Source organism: Maniola jurtina, chromosome 18 (genome assembly GCF_905333055.1).
Source record: "Maniola jurtina chromosome 18, ilManJurt1.1, whole genome shotgun sequence".
NCBI classification, from domain to species: Eukaryota; Metazoa; Arthropoda; class Insecta; order Lepidoptera; family Nymphalidae; genus Maniola; species Maniola jurtina.
Window position 1 is genome coordinate 5,624,611 of NC_060046.1, and position 21,409 is coordinate 5,646,019.

Sequence of the window (21,409 nt, forward strand, 5' to 3'; positions counted from 1 at the left end):
TAATAATATCATTGCTCTGTTTCTCAGGCATGATTGTCGTATCGCGCCAAATAAAAAAAATGTCGTATCTCACAATAAAAAAAAACCTTTAGTAAATTTTCCCACGTAATTTTATATTGGCTTCAAATCAGACGTGATCTATTAAATATCGTGATATGTTGGAAATGCGATAACGTAATGTAATAATGTACGTGTCGTATTGGAAAATTATGATGGCAATATTATTTTACAAATACCTACCTGCCTACCTAATTTCCTATATTTATATTACACTGACTCATTTTACTGACAACATAATTTAGTGTGATAAAATAATACGTTATAAACATTGGAATTCTTAATAAAACTGTTTTAGTTGCGTGTTATATATTACTATCGTTTAAATATGATTTACTCGTAAGTAAGATTTAAATATAAAGAAACGAGTAACGCAGAGACCGATAATAGTTATGTCAGTTAGTCAGTCAATAGTTATGTCAGTGAGTCAGTCGCTGATTTGCTTTGCTATCAGATAGATGAGCCGGCCAATACCCATCGTCCTCTCTTTTCCATAGTTTAATAATAAATCAAGTAAAAATCATTAGTATTCTAACACCTCGCTGGTCGTTACTTCAGGCGATAATTAATGGATGGGGGCAATTACTCGTCTGTACTAACCGTTATTGACTACTATAGAGGTCATTCTATTTTTAAATAACCTACAAAGAATCTCTACGTCTATCTGAATTCTTTTTTTAACCCCCGACCCAAAAAGAGGGGTGTTATTAGTTTGAAGTGTGTATCTGTGTATCTTTGTATCTGTCTGTGGCATCGTAGCTCCTAAACTATTGAACCAGTTTTTTTTTTGTTTGAAAGGTGGCTTGATCGAGAGTGTTCTTAGCTATATACTTAATCCAAGAAAATCGATTCAGCCGTTTGAAAGTTATCAGCTCTTTTCTAGTTACTGTAACCTTCACTTGTCGGGGGTGTTATAAATTTTTAATTTACACTTGTCGATTCTAACATCTACAGTAATCATCAATATTATCAACCAACCGCCAGTACAGGACTCTCCTCTCAGAATGAGAAGGGTACCTTTGTATATCTCTATTGTAATACATAGTCAATATGAATGCGAAAGTATGTCGATTTATCTGTTACCTTTTCACAGACCACATTCTATTTAACCAACTTTGACGAAAATCGGTACAGAGATATCTCGCATCCCGGAGACGGACATAGGCTATTTTTTAACCCGAAAAAAGAAAGAAAATCAAAAATTTCGGTGAAGTCATCTGGATAACGATACTATCTTTATCATTTCCTTTATTCCATCTCCATCTTTATTTCTATCTCTATCTTTTCTTTATCTTTATCTGTGTCTTTGTTGGCTTGGGCATTATTACGTAAGGTATTTATTTATGGTTCTTTGCTTGTTATTTTGTCCTGTAGAAGTCGTTACACAATTTGCCAATTTTTTTTTAAAAACCGCCATAGCAGCTTTGTGGGATACCCTATCAGGCATAAGTACGAGTATTTTAATAATATCTCTCAAGTTGTTGATAGACGATAATAAATAATGGCAATAATTCGTCTCCGCTGCCAATGAATCCAATTATTGGGCCCTTCGGAGTTTAGGCAATATTAAATGGCAACCATTGCCTTTGTCTTTATTGATTCTGCCAACCCATTAAAAATGGATCTGTTTTTTGCTGATATTTTAAATCATATCATGATACTGAGAATATGATATCTGTATGTCATCATCATCATCATCGTCCACGGCTGTCTCTTGTAGGTTCCATACGCCATGGAGTCTTGCACTGCCTGAAACTAGCGGTGCCCTGCGACTCGTTTTATGATAACTTATATTTTATTATAAAATTACATTATAAAATTATTAAACCTTGTGAATTAACTATTCACAAGGTTTTAATTATATTTCATGCAAAAACTATAGGATATCTATAGGATAACTATAGGATAAAATTACACCCGCGACTTCGCCCGCGTGAATTTCACAAAAATCCTTTCTTAGCAGATGTCTACATCATAAAAGCTATTTGACTTTGAGCTGTGCGTTTATAGATAAGTCAATTTCTAATATTTTGATTTCCCAAAACCATCCATTACTACAAAAAGTTATTACAAAATCTTTAATTCAGTGAATCTAAATTGGAGCAAATTACCAAATGTAACTAATTCACTGTCATGTGAACTATTACTGGCGAGTAGCCATTACGAAGTTTGCAGCAAAAACACCCATTCGCCGGTGATCAGTTTCAATTAGAGTGGAGCTTGGTAAAAAGCGTTCGTTGGCTAACACAGACTTGACTAAGAGATATGGTTCTACATCATTTCCATCTCTGAATCACCTCATATCTCTTATTTAAATTTTGAAATAAGATAAATTTTTTTTATATAAGATAAATTTTTTTTATAGTAAAAGACCAAAGATATTATAAAATTTTAGATGGGCAAAACTCATACATACGAATTTTTAAACGCCTGACACACAAATGCGCTTAACGCCATTCTGTAGTGTACAGAATTATGGATAGTACCTCCATTCTCTTTACTTTGCTCAAGTTTATTCATTTTATTTAACCCATTTAAATCAAACTTAGGGCATGTAAGTCTAACTAGGTATTTAGTTACCTACTCGTGCTTTTGTACATTTAATACAAAATCTCGTCTGAACTTACTCAGAAAATCAGATACGGTCCAAAATTGATCAGTTATAGTCTGTAGGTAAGCAAAGACGTTTTCTTTTTCAGCTCGAATTTCGTTATTCTTAAATTATGATGGACATTCTTGGCGTAAAAATAAATTAGATAACACCACATTTAATTTAATGTAATTTTATTATTCGCTCAAAATAGTCGAAACAATATTAACAATATTAGCTGACGCCCGCGACTTCGTTCGCGTGGATTTAGGTTTTTTGAAATCCCGTGGGAACTCTTTGGTTTTCCGGGATAAAAAGTAGCCTATGTGCTAATCCAGGATATTATATATCTCCATTCCGAATTTCAGCCAAATCCGTCCAGTGGTTTTTGCGTGAAGGAGTAACAAACATACAACACACACACACACACACACACACACACACACACACACACACACACACACACACACACATACAAACTTTCGCCTTTATAATATTAGTGTGAAGTGTGATATGTTTAAATTTGTTTACTGCTGATGGTGATGATACAATTTCATCATACATTAGCTGCGGGGTGATTCGCTGAAACAGTGTCTAACACCAAATAATAGCCATCGAGCTCTTTTGATATTAGGTCGATTTACATAGCTGTTTCATTGAGCGATATCAAAATAATTTTTCGTAGAAAACTTTCAATGGATTTTAAATTACTTTAAAAATAACGAGTCATATTGTGTGCCTTACAGTAAAGTAGGTGTATATAGTACCTATTTTTATTCACTAGCTTACGAGTCCTGCATCAGACACGCTCAAGTGTAAAGTGTAGTCAAGGTGTAAGAATCCTCCTTTACAAGCTTTTCACGTAGTGCACTAGAGCCGGGCTATAAAACCAGGCGTACAGTGCACTTGCATTTAAAAGTTCTCCTTAAGGTTCCATATTGTCTCGAAGTTGTAGCTGATCTTTTAGGGCTTTTTGTCTCTGAAGGAGATAGCATTTTGAGTTTTTTTTTTTTTTAAAGAATATTAGCCATGTTAAATGACTAAAATATTCCCCTTTCCTCTCCAACTAAGCTAGGCTTGTGCTAGGAGTAGGTAAGACAATAGTGCAACGGGCGGGGTTTAAACCGTCGACCTTTCGGTTTTCAGTCCACTCCTTTACCGGTTGAGCTATTGAGGCTCATATTGCTCCATCTGCGTATAACTACTTAGTAGGTATGAAATTATACATCTACGTTGAAGTTCATTTCAGACTATGGAATATATTATTACGCTAACTTAATACTAAAGCTGCCAGAAATATAATAGAAAAGTGTCTGTATTTATTTCTATTCCAGAGTTTTCAGTAAGTTCTTAGTAGCCGCCATAGTCACATTCTTTAAAGTACTTATACCATAGAACTTTTAAAGAAATCTGCTTAAGAAACTTAACACGTCTTCCAAGGAACTCGGAGTATAAAGCTGGCACGTGGAAATGCACTTAAAACTTCTTTTTCCTTCGAATCTATGGAAAAGTCTGGAATTCCGAACTAATCATAAAGTCATTTCTTGAATCAGTGAGGAATTCAATATTGGAGTAATTTTGTTACCTACTTTCTTAATTACAACCCATATTATTATATGATTTATTTATTAGAGTGTAAATTAAAAATTTATAACACCCCCGACAAGTGGTGTAAGTAAAGATTACAGTAACTAGAAAAGAGCTGATAACTTTCAAACGGCTGAACCGATTTTCTTGGATTATAGCTAAGAACACTCTCGATCAAGCCACCTTTCAAACAAAAAAAAAAACTAAATTAAAATCGGTTCATTAGCTTAGGAGCGACGATGCCACAGACAGATACACAGATACACACGTCAAACTTATAACACCCCTCTTTTTGGGTCGGGGGTTAAAAATAAAATATGGCACTTTAGCTAGTCTGAATATCTTTATCAGATTTCATCATAAAATCAGTGCGAACTTTCTACAAAAAATGCCGAAATCAGTTCAGATTCGTTGAAAACATCGCCAAAACCTACTTTTTTAAAGTCTGTTGAAAAAGTAATATTTGAAATAGAAATGAATTTTATTTTATCTCCATGACCTAATTCCTACAATTATTACGAAGAACGACTAGTTTTCGCTATCCAATCAAAAAGATATCGCCGAAAGGTATATTAAGAAAAACTAAAGTTAAATGATGAAATTTGAATAAAGCTCTGTAATTAATTCCAACGAACTCTTCTTTTATTAAGAAAATAGCTTTTTGGTCTCGATATCCTGGTTTTTAGGGTTCCGTACGGACCCGTTTCATCGATTTCGTTGTTTATTACAGACATAGAAAATCAATTCCAGGAACGGACATAGGCTACTTTTTGTCCCGGAAAATCAAGTGTTCTCACGGAATTTATAAAAACCTAAATCCATGTGTGCACATTCATGTACATCATCTAATGTGGCTGTCCAGCGCGGAAATGCAGTCAGTGTTCTTCGCACCATTCTACGCGGGCATGATTTGTACAGTAATTAGATAAGGCTAGCTTTAACAGGGCTCTCTCCGTCACTTGCTCCATACAATCGTAGTTCCAATTTCATTTGTATATTAAGCAACCAAAGTCCATGAAATTTTGCAGACATATTCTAGAAACTAATATTTATGTCTGTGGTTTTCCAGATTTCTAAGTAATTAGTAATGACAAACAAGTACCTAGATTCTAACTTAAGCGGTTGGAATTTCAATATATTTCCCAACTTATAACTCTACGCCAGCGCGCCGCCCTTGGCTTTGGGAATGCTTTAAAGCTTTGTTACTGAAAAGGAATCTGTCTACGGTTTTCACTATAAGTAAACTTAACGAAGAAGTGAAAATCAACTTTAAGGTCGCTATTGTTTCCAAAAATATGTAAATATTAAGTATGGATAATTGGAACTTAAAATAATTAAGTATAATTAATATGCCGGCTGGGAGGACATTATTATTATAAAGTACCTAGGTATATGGCAAATCTTAAAATTCTATTGGAACCACATTATTATAAAAGCTAATTCACTACTAAGTTTTATAACTGAGATGCCACCTTTAAAATATAGTCTAGACGAATGTTTAAGTACGTACCTAAGGTATTTTGTAACAGAATTTTAATAAGGATCCTATTCACTGGTTTCCATTTAGAATTCCTCGTCGCCTCCGTCGACCTTCTTGACTTTATCACTTTTACTAAAGTGAAAATATCTACGTAGTTATAAAGTTTCACAATGAAATGAATAGCAGAACATGGATTTTTGTAAATAGAAATCTATATAAAATGATACCTAGATATTCTATTTTAATGAAAATAATAAACTTTTCTATGTGCCCTAAGAAAACAAACAGATATATTAAGTGGCTACCGCCATATTGATAGTAAGCCGACCTTTACCGATTTATTATAGTAAAATTATATATTAAAGCGTTTCGGCTCATAAAAAATCCCATTATTAAATGATAAAAGTATGTAACTTTTCAAGTTATGTAACTAACATGACATGTGCATTGTGCATTAACACAGATCTGTAAATTAGTAGAACAGACAATAATCGTGACCTCTCTCGTCTCTATTATGACGATTTAATTCTTATTTATTTAATTTAATCTAATTTATCTAACTCCAGTGTCACACTTTTTAGTAGCTAGGCGCAGGCATTTGATTTCGATACAAGTGTGCTTGCCCTCTGGACCTATTAGAATATTATATTAGATTTGATTTTACTTATGAAAACGTTTAACTCTTACACTTTATAATTAAAAGCCATTATACAAAATAAGAAGAAGTAATAATAATTTTATCATAATAATCATCTTTTAATTATGTGATTGGTCTGGTTAACACATCGCCCCGTTCCGTTGTGGTGGACAAACACCCTAATAGTAGCTTTGTTCGATCCAATTCAATGGATTGTCTGTACAATAGCGACGTGTTTCTGATGCTCTTTTGCCACAGATAACCTCCGATTAATAACTGGATAATTTCTCTTTGTGACTGAAAACCGCCAATTCATTCATGGAGTTTTGTTCGTAAATTAGATTGCCACTGAAATTGCTATAGGTAAGCTTTGACCATAATAGTATTAAATGCCACTTCATGATAAGCTTTGCCCATGTGATAATAATAATTGAATTTCAATTTTTATCAGGAAGGCTAGGCATACATAAATTACGTTTTCGTAGGCCGCAAAAGATTTCATAGTATACTTTTACCGTGGGATACGCCTGCGATTTTATCTGCGTGGATTTAGGTTGTTTTTTTAAATCCCGTAAGAACTCTTTGCTTTTCCAGGATAAAGAGACAGTTATCTTATTTTGAAAATTGAAACGGCTAAAATTATTTGTTCATGAACACATTTTAATTTTTTTTTGTGATAATAACGACAAATTCACGGTTTTCGTATTTTTCCCTTTACATGTGCTAGACCTAATTACCTGCTAAATTACATTATTCTAGGTCAACGGGAAGTACCCTATAGGTTTTCTCGAAAGACACGACACGACAGACAACAAAGTTATCCTATAAGGGTTCCTTTTTTCCTTTTGAGGTACGGAACCCTAAAAAAATCTGAAAATCTACGAAGAGGTACTTAATGTAACAACATAATGAACAACAATCTGTGAGACTGCCAAATAAAGAATTAAAACATTTTACTTTTTCGTTTCGTAAAATTAAAAAGCGTCAAACCAAAGGGTCACATTTACAAAGGACGACAGTGACGCAAACTTTCAGCAGATTTTAATTAAATCCCAATTTTTGAAAGTAACAAGCGTGAACATCCTTTATCCGTTAAATTAAAAGTCATCATTCCAGTAAAGCTGAAGTATAAATTAAATTTTCCCTCAAAGAATATAATTACAGTTTTAGAAAGAGGTACCTACTGTTGTTTTAATTTTCGTTCGCTGCTGCACTTTTAAATGATGACGTTTTGCTTGTTGTGTGATTCTCTTTATGCCAAAAAAGCAGATATCCATACAATCTAGGTATACTATTTTTGAATTCTAAACGCAAAAATGTGTCTGTCTGCTAGCTTTTCAACATCTGTTTTACCGATTTTAACGAAATTTGGTTCATTGGGATAGTTTACATCACCGAAACGGACCTATGCAACTTTTTGTAAAAATCAATTAGTTTTTACGAGAATTCAAAAATCATCTGAACCCACGCGGACGAAGTAGCAGGCACCATCTAGTTAAGTAGCACAATAAATTCAATTTTAAAATAAAACCATTCTCTTCCGGAATCTATTGAAAATATTACAATGAAACAAGCTAGGCTTATCTGATTACTTTAAAAATACAAATCATGCCCGTGTGGAATGGTGCCAAGAATACCGGCTGCATTTCCGCGCTGGACAGCCAGGCTGATTCGTTGCGCAATGATTGGGCCAGCCCTTTTGTCACCAGATCGCGGTGAATTGTCTTGTATTTTTTTAGCACTAAGACTCCATGTAGTTCTATCTTTTCATTATTTTCCGTGTAAATGGATGTGTAATAGATGCATAGGCACTTTAATATGTAGGCCGCTGCCGTAGAGGCTACTTTAATAGATATAATTGCCAATTTTGCCTTTTGATGTTCTCCGTTCACGCCAACACCGCACTCAAGTTACAAAGATGCTCCAAGGCTTTTATAATTGCGATGAGTGAAAATGATAAGGACCCTTTAGTCTGGGAATGTAGTTGGAGCGGTATGAATGCGGTATAATATTGTATTACATAATAAAGACAGATCTGAGGTAGACACAGAGGCACGTCGTCATTCCAAAAAAAACCGGCCAAGTGCGAGTCAGACTCGCGCACTGAGAGTTCCGTACTCGGGTATTTTTTCCAACATTTTGCATGATAAATCAAAAACTATTATAAATAAAAATAAATAAAAATCTGTTTTAGAATGTACAGGTAAAGCCCTTTCATATGATACCCCACTTGGTATAGTTATCTTATTTTGAAAATTGAAACATATTTTAATTTTTTTTAAATGATGTAACCACAAATTCGCGGTTTTTAGATTTAGTCCTGTACTTGTGCTATAAGCCATAACTAGCGACCAAATTTCATGATTCGAGGTCAACGGGAAGTACCCTATAGATTTCTTGACAGACTGACAGACAGACTGACAAACAACAAAGTGATCCTATAAGGGTTCCGTTTTTCCTTTTGAGGTACGGTACTCTAAAAAAACCACAATTCGCACCCAGCTTTAAGTTAATTGAAGGAGTAATTCCGTGGTTCAACTCAAAGCAGTGAACCGCCGATTCACAGGAATTAGTAAATTACTTTCCATTGTCACTTCAAATTGCTTGAAGCTTCTTTTGAAAGTGTTTAGTTCTATTGTTGTTTGTAAGCAATGAGGGGTTAACGCTATTGTTGGCGCAAAATGAGGTTAACGATTTAACTGGTTCAGCACAGAGTATAGTTTTATTGCGAGTTGTTGATCCGCCCCGGCTTCGCTTGGGAAATTGGTGAAGGGATAAAAGTTTCAGAAATCCTGAAACACATCTTTATTTTTGATGACAGAGAGCACAAACACGAATTTTCCTGGATATAACTTGAAATTTTACGGACTTTCGTACAAACATCCATCATCTACGAGTATTTAACCCCATTTGATTTAGGAGTGAAATTTTCAGGAATCCTTCCTTAGTGTGACTGACTGACTGTTTATCATGTTGTAGGTACAACTTGATAAAACAGTCAGTCAGTCAGGACAGGGCTTTTCATATGTATATACCTAGAACATAAAATTAATGTGAAGTTTTTGAAAGAATACGACATTTTCATTGGCAAGAGTTTGGTTCTGGGGATGAACGATGGGGATTTATAAAAAATAACAGGAAGCTGTAATTCAAAATGCTTTAGACGTGAGTTATACAATAATCCCTTAGGACTCTAGAACCACTCTTGCATCAGCGATTTTAGTTCGCAGTTTATATGTAGATTATTTAAATTTGTAACAAACTTTGATGGAAGTTGCGAACTTTGTTCCTTCCAACTCAATTTAAAGTGGCACTCAAGCTATCACTGAGTCATAATTGTAGCACTTGACAAACAAGATGCTTAATTTTACGAAATTATAAATGCCTAGGATCTAAATACTCGTGCCTTGAAATTATGTATATTATATAAATATATTATATAAATATATTATATAAATATTATTATAAAAATGTACAGACAAAGATAATAGTATTATATTCTGCGCGAATAACTACGAATGTATTGCCAATAATTACAATTAGACTAGCCATTTAAGTATATTATAACAATACTTAATCTTTCGTACCTACATAAAATAGTTTTCTACTGAAACATTACTGTATGACTGCGGCCCTAGTGTAACATTTTAATTAACAAGTGTAAATTAAAAATTTATAACACCCCCGACAAGTGAAGGTTACAGTAACTAGAAAAGAGCTGATAACTTTTAAACGGCTGAACCGATTTTCTTGGATTATAGCTAAGAACACTCTCGATCAAGCCACCTTTCAAACAAAAAAAAAACTAAATTAAAATCGGTTCAATAGCTAGCGGAGCTACGATGCACAGACAGATACACAGATACACACGTCAAACTTATAACACCCCTCTTTTTGGGTCGGGGGTTAAAAAATAATAGCACTGGAGTCACTTAAATTAGCAAAAGTTATCAAATTACAATGTTTGAATATCAATAATAGACAGATATACAAAGGCATTCGCGCCGTGATACGCGATGCGGCAGCGACGTTGCTCCATACAAACTCTTTATTTAACAGAGCTCTCTCCGTCACTTACTCCATACAATCGTAGTTCCCATTTCATTTGAATATTAAGCAACCAAAGTCCATGAAATTTTGCAGACATAGTCTAGAAACGAATATCTGTGTCTGTGGTGTTTTAGATTTTTCTAAAAATATGTAGTTTTAAAATTACAGGGGCTCAAAGATTTGTATTTTTCTTTAAAAAAAGGCCCAACTTTGTGCTCGTTTTTCTAGACAACGAAGCAATTTAATGAAATTTGGAAAAACCACAGACCTAGAAAATTTAATGAATATTATGTAGTAAAAAAATTATCGTTATATATTTTATATTGTTATAATTATGTGGGAACTACGAAAACCAGAAATTACACCCAGAAATCTTGAAAATTTCGTGCTGTCTCGATTTGTGCAAGCGGGGTGGTGAAGTGCGGGGGACGACACGTGAAACTGACAGAAACGGACAGTCTAAACACACGGGCCACATTTAGACTGCACCCGACTCCAAACTTGTCGATAGGTCTAACTAAATACATTTCAACTTGCGTTAGACGTATGCGTTACCTACTCAGACGTTGCCTGTAGATAAAAATATGTCTCATGTTTGCTGGCAATAGCGTATGCATCAAACCCTGCAAGTTGCAACTCTCTTGCAACCTATTCCTCACGCAATACGCACAGCTTTAATATTATAATTTTTGACAATGTATACTATATGTAATGCCATATCACAGGTCACTCTCTGATTTATTGCTAACAATTTACTTCCAAATGCAAAGAAATCTAAGTGTGTTGAATTCACACTGCCCAATACCAGGACCTTAAATGACATAAATTCATTGATAAATAATCATATGTTGAAAATAAAGGAGAACCCCGTGTTTCTCGGTATAATGTTAGATGCAAAGCTTCTATGGAACACCCACATATCAACACTTGATGGTAAACTCAGCTCTGCTGCTTACACTGTTAGAAAAATTCGACAGGTACTGACGTGGAAACTGCAAAAATTGTATATTTTGCCTATTTTCACTGTATTATGTCTTACGGACTCTTGCTATGAGATAAAGCGGTAGATATTGAGAAAAAAATGTATTACAGAAAAGGACAGGACGTGCAATTTATAATTTAAAACCGCGCGCTGCCATACAATAAAAATATAAGGAAATAAGTACCTTATCTATTATCTTATAGTAGCTTCTAAATATATTTACAACTAGCCCGCAGCTTCGCTCGCGTGGATTTAGGTTTTTAAAAATCCCGATCCTTTCATTTCCCAGAACAAAAGTTGCCTCTCCGTAATAGCCCGTCCCCGGGATGCAACTTGTTTCTGTATCACGTAAGAATATTTAAACGGATTATCCTTTTCAAATCCCGAGGGATCACCAGGATTTAGGAATGCAATTTCTTACAGCATCAGGGTTGAGGTCAACGACAAAGTGTTTACTTGGTATAGATACCTTCAATATCAATTAATAATCGACACTTTTTAAATCCCATTAGCTTTAGTAGTCAGGTCCCCTGCAACATCAGGATTGAGGAGTTGGAATCCAATTTTTTTATTGAACAATGTCGCAAACTTTCTTTATCGATTAAAAAAACTACCCAAAATTACGCAGTTAGGTTACCTGCCAAATTTCATGGTTTTGAGTCAACGGGAAGTACCCTAGAGGTTTTCTTGACACACACGACAGACAGAGAGATAGACAACAAAGTGATCCTATAAGAGTTCCGTTTTTCATTTTAAGGTACGAAACCCTAGAAAACGTAGGAACGGCATTCCGAACCAGTGGTAAATTTTTCTGACCATCCAAAAACACTTTGAAGTTTACCTAAAAGTTTACAGGAATAAAAATTTATCATTGTATTCCATTCCATTTCATTCTATTCCATTCTGTTCAAAGATAAATAGATAATAAAAATATTTGTCACCGAAACAATAATTTACGATACATATCAACCAATATCAATTTTACTGATGACAATCTGACTATTACCAAAGTGAACGACTACTATAATATGTAGAATGATGAAAAATGTGTGCCGTTTGCATTCTCACTAGGTTCTCATTAAGTTTGTTTTATTTGGTTAAACTTTCTGGCATTTATATTGTTATGACGTTTAATTGGCAAACAGTCTGTTTATTGGCTGAAACTCAAAAATTCAGCCAATCACAATAAAGAAAATATTGTAATAATGATTGATGCAGCTTTCTGTAATTGAAAACAAAATATTTGACATTAACTTGAATGTGACAGTGTTTTCCGAATAGGGTTGCCAGAGGCCCCGTATTTTACTGGTTACCCCGTATGTCAGGATAGAGAAACCGGTAATTATGAAAATAAAATACGGGGCAAATAAAACTAAATATTTTTAGGGTTCCGTAACTCAAAAGCAAAAAGAACTCTTATAGGATCACTTCGTTGTCTATCAGTCTGTCTGTCTTTCCGTCTGTCCGTCTGTCCATCTGTCCTTCTATCCGTCTGTCATGTGTTCATGAACAAATATTAGTATTTTCAATTTTCAAAGTAAGATAACTACATATATCAAGTGGGTTATCATATGAAAGGGCTTTACCTGTTCATTCTAAAACAGATTTTTATTTATTTTTATGCATATTTTTTTTAATGCATAACAGTTTTTGATTTCTCGTGTAAAATGTCGAAAAAAATACCCGAATCGGAACCCTCGGTGCGTGAGTCTGACTCGCACTTGGCTGGCGAAACCGAACACTGACGTTATGTCCAGTAGAAAGAATATTTTCCTTTTGCGGCAATGCGTAGCCGAAACCCACTCGATATTGATCATGGTCGTAGCCAAGGCGGCGGGGCTTGGTTTGAGGATGTTAGCCTTTTTTTATACAAGTTAGCCCGTGACTTTAATCTTTTCTAGTGGTAAGTGATGATGCAGTCTAATTTCTTGGCCGTTAGGGCCATACTAACCATATAACTAGCCATGACCGAAGCCTCCCACCAGACCAGAAATTTAGAAATGGCGACTGCGCCTGGGAAGCCGTCAAAAACCTAAGCCTAAAATAATACTTACACTATTTCTTGCATTTGCTTACCAATTTTTTTTTGGAAATATATCAAACATTTCGCGCTCACTTCACTCGCGCTTTGAATTTGTATTACTTGGTGTAAGCCCCGCAATTTCGTTTGCATGAATTTAGAGTTTTAAAAATTCCGTGGGGGATTTTCCGGGCTAAAAAGTTTATGTCTGGGATGCAAGTTACCTCTGAATAGTAAGTACCAAAATTTTGGTAAAGAAGATGGGCCGTGAAAGGGTAACAAATAGATAGGCAAATAGATATACTGTCGTATTTGTAATATTAGTATGGATAGGGAGCTTTAAAAATAAAATCTTGCTATGGCTAAACTCGTTTCCCTTTCACTTTAATTCTTTCTGTAATTGAACCAAAAACACTTACGCTCACTGCGCTTGCGCTTTTTTATTGTTGTATTTTATCTCACTGTCAAATTGAAAGGTGAAATTCCACTAACCAGGTAATTAGCCCATAAAGTTGAGCGAATGTTATTTTCCTCATGACAGGATTCAGTTCCGGCCCTGATAAAACCTCTCCCGAAATCGATTCCTGGCTACGGCCATAGTATTGATACTGTGAAGGTGGAATTACAAGTTAAATGTAAATTTAAGTTAAAATGCAAAGATTGTATGCATGAAATGTATAACATTTTGCTTTACAAAACTAGAGTTTTTAAAAGCTATTTAAATAAATAAATCTTTTATTTAAAATCACATTGCAAACACAGTTCACCAATCAAGACACGGCAACATACAGAGAAAAAATACAAAACTTACAAATAAACTGAAATATCTAAATAGGCTTTCCATGCATTTCAGAGAGAACCACCGCCTATTTCTTCAAATACTTCAAATTTTTAAATTTCTTCAAATCTAAACCCCGTATTTTTGATGGTGGTAGCCTGTAAATCAAAAAGAGGCAGGTGGCAACCCTACTTGCCACATGACATTACAGAATGAAAAATTGTTTTCATTACTCGGTAAGCCTACTGCCATAGTTTCACAGAAAGTGTGACGGTAGTTGTGACCTCTGATTGGTCGACTCTCTTTCACTATTTGCTAAAATTGATGATTGCAACAACAATTTTTTCTTTTTTGTAATCGAAAACAGAACACGGACGTCATACAGGTTGACTAATTGCAATCATTTCTGACCGGCTAACATTGTTCCGCTAGTGGCTCAAACTCACTGTCGCAGCAAGAACATGGTAAATTCAGCCAATCACAGCAATTAGAATTGGTTATCACAAATGCACCGATCTAGGAACCGAGAATACACGAACCAGGGCAGATAGAGATGAGAACAATAATATCATACGTAGGAAATCGACGGGGGATCGTTGACAATGATCCTCTTAAACTAAGAGTAGGAGTATATTCGCTGCACTACGCGACGCGGCGCGGGCGGCGCGCCGAATAAGATATTATAATCTCAAGTGCCATGAAAAAATTAAGGCCATAACAAACAGACGGAGTGGAGTGTTAGTTTTTATACCTACTAAAACTGAGCTTTATTTACTTTAACATAATGAAATTGGTAACACCTGCCGCATTTGAACGCGTCTGGGCTTGCCGACTGCCGTGCGCTGCCCCCCTTTATGCCAAATTAAGTAATAATAAATCGTCAAGAAACATGCTGTCTCGGTTCTGCCTGTGTGACTTGTGCCTATAAGAGACCTTATAATATGTATAAGACCTTCAAGTCATATCAGTTAGGTCGTTCAAATACACAGGGTGTGATTGTAAACGAAATATAACGCAATTCTTATATAACTGTCCCAAGTGGTAATAATTACAAGTTTTCTATTCGTTCCCAGAGGCGCTTTTACTCTGCACTTTAGTTTCGCGCGGTTCTTATATTTCTCCCTTGAGACGTGGAATAAATGTTGAAAACTACAATTTATGTCTTCGCTTTGTTCTCATAAAAAGTGTTGTAAAACACTATTAAATTCTTTATAAGAATAGATACTGGTTGTGACCAGTGATATTAATTTTGTAGCACGTACAATGTATAGTCTACGTACTTACCTATCTACTCATAGTGTTTTTTTTAAGCATAACTACATTAACACTCCTTCTTTCAGTGTTCAACTAAAGAACTCAAAGGCGCTTTAAGTAGGTTAAATTAACACAATCTTCTTCGATCCTCTAGTCTCTGGATATCAAGCCACAACAAATCGTGTGGATTAATTTATTATTTTTTCCTTTCTATCAACCGAAGATAATAAATTTAGAAAAGCGATTGACACTATAAAATATAAATATGTGACGTCATAATATTTTGATGGTTCCAACAACCATTCTTTTTCTACAGCCATACCACACGCCACCGTAAGCAATTTCACCCTCACCACCTGGGTGCCTGGTGCACTTCGACCGCCCGTTGTACCAGATCATTTTTTCCACGCACATGCAAATTGTGGAATCAACTCAACAAGCAACTCTACAAGCAATATTATGACTAATTATATTCCACTCGAAGACGGTGTTTCGAGTAGATTATAATTAGTTATAACATAGATATAGATTGTAAGATAGGGTTGTTCAAGAAAACCCTAAAAGGTGGCAACGCATTGGCGGTTCCCCTGGTTCTGCAAATGTTGATGGGCGGCAGTAATCACTTACCATTAGGTGACCCACTTGCTCATTTGCTCGCTAATTTTTAAAAAAAAAAACGATTACTAATACAATTCAATACAATATTAATACGTCTCTTTCTAAATATTTTTTTTTTGTCATGGCTATCTTCAGAAACAATACAGCTGACTCTTTTAGAACCGCCGTCACATTCATTTTACTCCTATGACAGTATTATACACCCGTGTCCTTACTCGGATTTCAAGTTGTCTTTATCTCAATGAAATTCAATGTCTCTTTCTTCAATTAATGACGAGTGTAAATTAAAAATTTATAACACCCCCGACAATTAGTAAAGGTTACAGTAACTAGAAAAGAGCTGATAACTTTCAAACGGCTGAACCGATTTTCTTGGATTATAGCTAAGAACACTCTCGATCAAGCCACCTTTCAAACAAAAAAAAAACTAAATTAAAATCGGTTCATTAGTTTAGGAGCTTCGATGCCACAGACAGATACACAGATACTCAGATACACACGTCAAACTTATAACACCCCTCTTTTTGGGTCGGGGGTTTAATATATTCACGAGCGTGCAGCAACGTACAAAAGTAGGTAAATAAACATAATTGCATTAAATGACGATGATTGTGATAGACATGGCTATTATAATACAACAATATGATATTATTATCAAATTTCATTTATTTACTGTGCAAATCGCTTGTATGCATCAATCATTTTATAATTGCTGATTAAATGTATTGCTAATTCAGTTGCAGTTTTGGGTGAAAGTCATGTTAGAATAAAGCAAATTTCAGTTGAAAAAATACTCTATTCCATCCATCCATCCATCAGCCTGTATGCGTCTACTGCTGGACATAGGCCTATCCAAGAGCGCGCCACCAAACACGGTCCTCCGCCTTCCACATCACCCGCTCCTCGCCACCTTCTTCAGGTCATCGGTCCAGCGGGCAGGAGGTCGTCCCACACTGCGCTTACCCGTACGCAGTCTCCACTCCAGAACACGTCTGCCCCATCGGCTGTCGGTTCTACGACAGACATGACCTGCCCATTGCCACTTCAGCTTGCTAATCCTTTGAGCTATGTCGGTCGCTTTTGTTCTCCTTACTCTATTAGCACACCTAAATTTGTTTTTCTAGCTTTTAGGGCTATGATAGAGCTGTCTCCTTTATGTAGCGCCTCAAGGCTGTTTATTAGTTACTATTTACTTTATTATTAATATAAACTCGTATTCATTTATTTATAAGGGCAAAAGCGTAATTCCTCTCAGAATTCTACGCGTAAACTGTGAGAGAAGCTTCTATTCTATGACAGAAATCAGGAGAAACATTTGCAATGAATAAAAGTTGACAAAACCATTTATATTTTTATTATTACATAAAACTCTTTGATGTAAACAGCATGTTAGTTTCTGCGAATAAAAAAATTGAATTTGAGTTCTTTATGCAAAAAGTAACACAAACGCTACAATAGAACTGTTTAGTAAACAAGAATTTCAAACAATTCTTTCTCGGCTGCAATACCTTTACGTATTGTTTTTGAGGGAATAGTTGGGAACTATAAAATGGCTGCACTGCGGGGTCGTGACACGTGAATTTTTATAAATAATTATAATACTTTACATTCGCTCCAATTTCACAACAATAACACCCGGGAACAGCTAAGAGGAAACAAAGACAAAGGCCGACTGTAATGACACAAACTTTCAACGGATTTTAATTAAGGTCTGATTTTTTATAAAGTTACGTTGTCGAAAAATACCTTTGACAGACTGCGGCTATTTGCAGCAAAGTTTTATGAAAAATATTCAGAAAACTCAACGTTATTTCAGTGAAATTATCTTCATAATAAAATACCTTTACATGACTAACGTGATTGTTTCATGCAACGAGATCGACCTTACTGCATCGTCCGTTTTTCCTGGAAAAATCGTGACTGATTGAAATTTTCTGTGTGTATGCATGGCTTTAGTTTGGACAATAATTGTGTCATCATCATCATCATCATCATCAATCCATATCCCCTGCTGAATCAGTAATCCCTTTTAATTCCCGTGATAGAGTGATCCTGGGTCTCCTCTCAGAATGAGAATGGTTTAGGCCAGGGGTCAGCAAGTAATTTTAAGTGGGGTCGGACCCCACTGTTAAAATTACTGTTGATAATCGAGATCCAGAAACAAAAATACAAATAATTACATCGACGGTCTTGAGCCAGTTTATTAGAGTTTGGTTCACGTGAGGAACAGCTAATGCGAAAATTATAATTTTAACAAAGTTCATATTATCATGCAAAATGTGTGACTTTTTTATTCATTCATTCATAGATTGATAGGTTAGGTATTAAAAATATTCAGCGGTCCAAGATTCGATTGTCCGCGGTCCGCCTGTTGCCGACCACTAGTTTAGACCATAGGCATGCAGCTTTTGTCACGATGTTTTCCTCCAGCTAAGCAAGTAATACTTAACTCCGAAAAGTCAGAGGTGCGTGCCCGGGATCGAACCGACGAATAGGAGATAGTTGTCGTAACCTACTGGATGACGAAAATGATACATGTTATTCAATATTTCGAACTTAATCTCCAACGGGAAATTGGCTAATAAATAAGAATATTGTATGAATAACTAGCGACCCGCCCCAGATAGCTTATTAATAATTTCGTAGGGATCTCTATTTTTTTGAAATTAAAATATAGCCTATGCCACTCAAGTAATATAATGTAGCTTTCTACTGGTGACAGAATTTTCTAAATCAGTTCAGTAGTTCCAATGATTACCCCCTACAAACAATCTATAAACTTTACCTCTTTATAAAGATGAAAAAATATTTTCGCTTTTGATTCAAAACTGTAAATTTAACAATAACTTAGACTTAGGCAATAAAATCAGCTCTGTAAAAATAAACAAAACATTATAACACGGACAGAGGAGCGTCAAATGAAACTCACTGAATTAACACGTAAAACATTTTTATTTACAAAATTTATTTACATTTCGATCTAAATTATAATTAATACAATATAATTTATGGAACGTTTATGCAATCGAGTGATGTGTAATAGACGTATTTTTATTTTAAATGTTTATTAAGACTTATCTTAGACTATCTATACTGTTTATATTAAAAATTTACAGAGGCTTATTTACAGTTGCATTAACAAATAATAAGACAACGTAATCAAGTCGTATCCAAAGTTTGAAATTGACTCATTCAGTTCTACATTTCTAAATTAATCCCAATAGTAATACTTAGTGAAAATTTTTGGATGAAAGCTAATTTACACGTGACTGAAAAGTCTCATGAAGTTTTTTACAACCGCGTTAGACACAGTTACTTTGGGCACCAAAAAATAAGTATAGGTATAGGTATAAAGAAATCTTATTTAAATGTCATTACAATTCAAATGGTTGAAACTAAATTTTATAATAATTAAATATAAAAAATTACAAATCAAAAATATTGTCTAAACTTCTGTAACGAATCAAGCCAGATCGCTGGCTGCGTTACCTCGTTGAATGGCCAGACTAATACGAGATGAATTTGAGAAATTTTGAGGAACATTTGAGGAAAAATTATGGTTCCACTTAGCCCAAAGTAAAAAGGTTTGAAGAAAAAGGGGGAGACCTTTGTCTAGGTTTCTATATAAAAACAAATATACATTAATTATTTAAATTAAAGAAAACTAATCATCGGTTCATATAGATAAAATAAATATTAAGCCGACACCACACATGAGAGCAAGGAATTGAAGAAATACCTTGTTTTTTATTGGGATACAAGAAAAATTTAGCGAATATTTATGTATTTGAACATTTCTGGTGCACACGTCTGTAGGCAAATCTTAATATTTATTTTATGTATTCAAGCACTCGTACGGACGTTAATAATATGTCTACGAGTATATTTTAGATAATGAGTAACGTATTTTACATACGCACATCTATCTTGAAACAAAGTTTGCAGGGTAGGTTCATTAGACACTGTCAACGCGGTAATTAATAACACTGTCACAAATGAGTTATGCAATATTGATGACATTATCAATTACGTTATAGATTCTCAGTCATTATGCATGCACCCTTCATGTTTGCACCGCTAACGAGGTGTACTTACCTGGCATTACTCCTGCCCTAATTATCTCTCTGGTGAGAGTTAGTCGTAGTTACTCGTAGTTACGACCCTACTGGCAAAGACATACTGCCAAGTGATTTAGCGTTCCAGTACGAAGACGTTTTTTTTTCTCTCTCGTCTGGCTTTACAAAGATTAGCCAATGTCAAGTTTGTAGTTATTTGTAACAAGTTAGTTAAACTATACAAGTGTGGACCCCGTCTGTGCCGGCGCTCGCCGACATACGCACGGCACCCCCTTAGAGCGCTTTCCAGTCAGTTTTAACAAAAAAAAAACACTCCAAAAAAGGCAGAGCACGACCGCCAGCCATCGATGTATATGGATTAGCCTTTCCCATACAATTCCGTCCGCAAAAATACGCTTGAATCTTACGTCATCGTCATTGACAAAGTCAAGAGACTTTTGCAATTTCTCTTGACTTTTGAGCGCGTTTTTTATCTTCGAAGGGCCCATCCATTCCAAGGGCGGCATCGATGTATACATCGATGCCGCCAGCTAACACCAACACAGACGAAGTCCGTACGAAGACGTGTAAGTAGAAATCGATTAGGGGTATCAGCTAGCGAATTATAATAATACATGGAATTTTCAGTTATACTTACATTTTTTGGCTCAAAATATTATTATTTGTAGGCATACAAAAATACTTTTTATAAATTAATTCAATTTAAACTAAATAAAACATCTCCAAAATCCGAATTCAAACTAACAAAATATTCTGATAGTTTATTAAAGCTTTTACTGACGAAAAAAATTAAATATTGAATTTCAAACAAATAAATAAAATATTGCTGACTGAGTTTTCAATTTTTTCTGAGCTTGATTGATAGATAGCTCTACTCGAATAAAAAATTCGTACCTATCGGAATTCCAAAGCGAATTTATCTTCTTAATATTCTGAATGTATAATTATAATTTAATTAAAAGTTGATGAAGAAAAATAATTTTAGCTTAGAATTATTAATTTGCTTTATCAAAATTTTTTAGCATGTCTTTAATAAAAACACCAACAGAAATACCGAGTTGTTAGTAATTTTATTATGAATGAAGTTTAAAAAAAATAACCAAATACATTGACATAACTTTTAGAAGAATTATTTTTATGATGGGTGTTCAGAATATACTTAGGCTTCAAGTAGACGATCTGTTTTAGAGCCGCATAGCATACATCAGCAGTATACCACATTTTAATAAACTTTCATGTTTTCATGTTTCATGGTACAAGAAGCAGGATTCTTTGTTTAT